Source organism: Nelumbo lutea, chromosome 2, assembly GCF_056320005.1.
Source record: "Nelumbo lutea isolate HS-2025 chromosome 2, American lotus-T2T, whole genome shotgun sequence".
Lineage (NCBI taxonomy): Eukaryota > Viridiplantae > Streptophyta > Magnoliopsida > Proteales > Nelumbonaceae > Nelumbo > Nelumbo lutea.
This window is the reverse complement of record NC_142685.1, coordinates 104,347,196-104,351,686: the sequence shown is the minus strand read 5'-3', so window position 1 is coordinate 104,351,686 and position 4,491 is coordinate 104,347,196. Positions and strand designations below refer to the sequence as shown.

The 4,491-nt window shown below is 33.9% G+C and overlaps 1 long non-coding RNA gene across 1 annotated transcript; it reads left to right on the top strand.

Annotated features, from left to right (window-relative positions):
• Positions 1 to 2,498: 2,498 nt before the first annotated feature.
• Positions 2,499 to 3,324, top strand: LOC148872474 (uncharacterized). The gene is made up of 2 exons (XR_016108126.1): positions 2,499 to 2,624; positions 2,720 to 3,324. It is a non-coding gene; the product is annotated as an uncharacterized LOC148872474 (long non-coding RNA).
• Positions 3,325 to 4,491: the final 1,167 nt, after the last annotated feature.

Genomic DNA, 4,491 nt, shown 5'->3' with positions numbered 1-4,491 from the left:
TACAAATTATGCAATGTCCTCAATTAGAGGAAAGATGCTCAATCAATACAGGTGAAGATTGGGCTATGATATCTCATGTCCCAGATATTCATATATGGTTGTGTTACTGATCTACAGAGAATTAATTAAGGAAACACAGTCTCAACTTTCACATTCCCATACTTTCAACATCATATTCTGTCATCATCCCTTACCACTGTTCCATCCACAACGTCCTTGAGCTTGATGCCAACCCATTTCTTCAGGTTTGTAATCATTTCACTCCATCTTTATAGCCAATTCCATGGGCTTATTTTATCTTCATTTTTGGACTTGATGTTAACGCCTTCTTTTTTTTTTTTTGTATTATCTGTAGCTTCAGGTTCAATCAAGGAGCACTCATTATCATTACAATTCTGAATTATGTGATTTCATTTCAACCACTCTGTGGGCAATACCTTTTAGGGTTCAACTGCACTTTGTTCCAGTTGAACAAGTTTATTCCTTGCAGATCAAGTGACAACAGATGATATATTTCATGGTAATAAAATAATTGCTCTATACTTATAAAAAAAAAACTAATTGCTCTATTCATTAATTTCTCTTGTTTATAAATGGTTCGTGCTATGTAATTTATTAATAAGGATATATTCTGTCTTTTGCTTTTGTTTTCATTCTTGGCAAAAAGAGGAGCACCAAGTTACATTAATTAATTATTATTTTTTGGGTAATGCAATACAATTCTTTAGTGTGTATCCTATGTAATTCGAAGAATTACAGCAGCTATAAGATCCGATTACATTGAAAAGTCAACTAGAATTTTTGTTAACCTTAATGTTCTGACTTAGATGATGCATTTTGCTTTTTTCCTCTTCTCTTATAAACGTCATAGCAAAGTAAAAGGAATATAGATCATCATCAACTAAATGAAGGAGTTATCTAACCAGGTAACCAAACATGGGGCCTATCTTGGTGTCATTGTCAGAGGCACACATCTGAAGTCTGTATTCGTAGCTACAGAATAAGTGGGAACAGTATAGTCTTTTTCAAAAAGCTTCCTTATTATTAAAAGTCCAAACAGATAAATAATAGCAAAATATTAAGCCTGTTTGCTGCTTGAAATGCACAGTGAAGAGCCTTGCATTGAGCTTTTACACTCCTCTCTGTTGGAATTTTTTGTTCTGCTCCAATACTTGAATGAATATGATGGCAGGAAAATATTCAATTTATGAGTTTTGTGCTTGTGATTTGTGTTTGTATATGGACATTTATTTTGTACTCCTTGTAAGTGTTATTTTTTGTGTTTGTTGCATAGCTTCTTTTTGTCCATTCAATTTTCCCTCTTTATTGTTTCAGAAAATTCTATCATCACATTGTTTAGTGTAGAAATGTTATTATGAATATAGGTTTCGGAATCTCAAAATTATATCAATTACTGATGTTCTTAATGTGATAAGAGTACTAAGGAAAAAGAAAAAAACTGACAAGGTCGACCTTTATGGATCTTCAGTCTTCTATTCTACTTTCATTTTTGAAATTTTATGCATGGTAGGTTTATACCATTGGGTTTCTAACAATGCACACACACACACACACACACACACATACATATCTATATCTATCTATCTATCTATCTATATCTATATATATAGATATAGATATGTAGATATATATGGGAAAATTCCCGATCAATACCCTGTACTTTGGCTTGAGTGACAATTTGGTCTCTCAACTTTAAAATGCGACAATCCAGTACCCAAACTTTCAAAATGTGATGATCCAGTACCTTCCTTTAACCAGTCCATTAATCAGCCGTTAAGTGGCATTTGAAAAGTCAAAAATGCCCTTCAAATGTGATCTAATTCTCTTTATCAATCATCCAAATGTTGACAAAAAACTGAACAGTCCCAAATCCTAGCCTCTTCTATTCAACAAAGTTGGTGACTGTTTAGAAGAATCTAGAATTTGGGACTGTTCATTTTGTTGTCAATTTTTTGATGGTTGATAAAGAAAATTAGATGGCATTCTTAGGGCATTTTTGAGTTTTCAAATGTCACCTAACAGCTGATTAGCGGACTGGTTAATGGAAAGTACTGGATTGTCACATTTTGAAAGTTTGGGTACTAGATTGTGTCATTTTAAAGTTTGGAGACCTAATTGTCACTTCAGCCAAAGTACAGGGTACTGATCGGGAATTTTCCTTATATATATATATAAACTTATAAAGATATATAAAGTAAGGTTAAGGCAAAATTTGATTAGTGTGAGATGAACATCTTGCCTGTAACATTCTTTCTTGTACATCTAAAGAATCATGTAGGGACCATCGTTTAATGATAAAATCCCATGTTGAGAAATATGAGCTATGGGTTCAAATATGAGAGCAGCCACCTTGTGCAAATTTGCCAAAGGTTAGGTCTATATCATGTAGGGACCAGCATTCTGGATAGCAGCAGCAGTTATTCTTATGTGGTATACCTTTTATTTTTGTCTTGACACCATGGTTCAGTCCCATCAAAAATTGCAGAACTCCTGTGGACCACTTAGAATTTAGAAACCAATCTATTAAATGAGTTTGCATGTTTCAGATGAAAATAAGATAGAGTCAAGTTCATTGCATAGGATCATGGCAGTAGCATATTCAGGTACATTATAGATTAAAATTCATTTCTTCTCTTAACCAATTCAATATACTTATTTTATATTCTTTGCTCTTTCTGTATCTTTTCATGTGTAACAGGACCAAGTGGAAATTCTCCACGAATACAGAGAGGGCAACCACAAATTGTGGATATTCTTGCAAGCTTTGATGTGAGAGGATGGAGAATTATGTTTTGCAATCAATGCAAGACCTCCCTCATGAGGCATGTGTTGCAGTTAAAGAAGATTATTGAGATTGCCTAACTAGAATTAGGCATTGTTTACTAGATCCAAATGTTTTGTGAAATAAAAATCGGAACTAGAGCTGGTTTCCTTTTTCTTGTTTTCTGGTTGTTCATTGTTAAGGGGTAAGGGGAGGTTCATGGCCAGTTGGAGGGGTTACTTAGGAGTGGCCCCTCAAGTGGAGTCCCTGTTAAGCCCTCTCCAGTTGGCCTTGGCTCTTGGTTGGAAGATGGGCAGGGGAGGTACAAATCCCCTATGTCTGGTTGCAAACTTGCAATCTGTCTAGGAGGAATTTGGGTCTCCTTGAAACCTTTTCTAATCTAGTCTTTTCTTTTAAAAAAGCTTGTGAGCCAGATAGATGTTTTGATTTGCTTACATGTGGGAATTACATGATACTAGAAATGCTTTGATTATTACTTTTGTATTTTGAAATGGAATACTAGAAATCATTTTCTTATAAAATAATCTCACAATTACCTGTTCGTACCAACTAATGGTGTTCGTAGGATCTCCTAAGTAACTTCAATAACAGCTTATTAGATGAATCTTCTCTTTGCTCTATTGAGTATTGCTTTTATCAATAAAGCAACAAAGGTGTTAATATGTGTAAATTGACTAATCAACTAGAATATTTCGTTGACCTTCTTCTCAAACTTTATGATGCATTTTGGTTTTTTGTCCCTTCTTGTATAATTTTTGTAACAAATTAAATGGACTATAAACTACAATCAATTACCAGAAGGAGTTATCCGACCAGGCAACCACAAATAGGGCTTATTTTAGTGTCATAGGCACATTTGAAGTCTGTTATTGTAGCTACAGAATGAGTTCACTGTAGTCTATATTTCCATAAGAAACTTCAACTAAATCAAACACCCTTCTAAGTCTTGTTTGTGTTCCATTAATGCACTAGCAGTCCAACACATTTCTCCAGCCTCATTCAAAATATACCTAATTATTGAAAGTCTGAACAGATTAAGAATAGCTAAATATTCAGCATGTTTGCTGCTTGAATTGCATGATAATGAGTCCTGCATTGAGCTTCTACATTCCCCTCTTTTGGAAATGTTTTTCCTTCTGTCAATACTCTAATAAATATGATGGTAGGAAGTTATTCAGCATGCAAGTTCTGTGCTTGTTTTTTTGGGTCTGCACATGAGCATTTATTTGTACTCCTCGTAAGTGCTAGCTTCATATATCATCTAATTTTGTGAATGGCTTCATTTTGTCCACTTTACTTGCTTTTCTCTCTATTGTTTTAGAAAGTTCTGAAACCTCATTGTTGTTTATAGTGTAGAAATGTTATCATGTGAACAGATTTTATTATTTCAACATTAGATCAATAACTGCTAGTCTCAATTTGAAAAGGGTACAAACAAAAAAGAGAAAAAAATTGACAAGGTTGACCTCTATGGATCTTCAGTTTTCTTTTCTTCCTTTAAATTTTATGCTAGCTGGGTTTAAGCCATTGGGTTTCTAAAAGAGAACTAATCTTTGCAAATCTGTATTCTATTCAAATGGAAGCAACCGGAGAATAGTAGGTTTTAGAACTTTCCTCAAGATCTTGGTACAGAGTCCATACAACCCAAAAAGAATAAAAAAAGATTACTAAGGTTAGGGGAAATATTC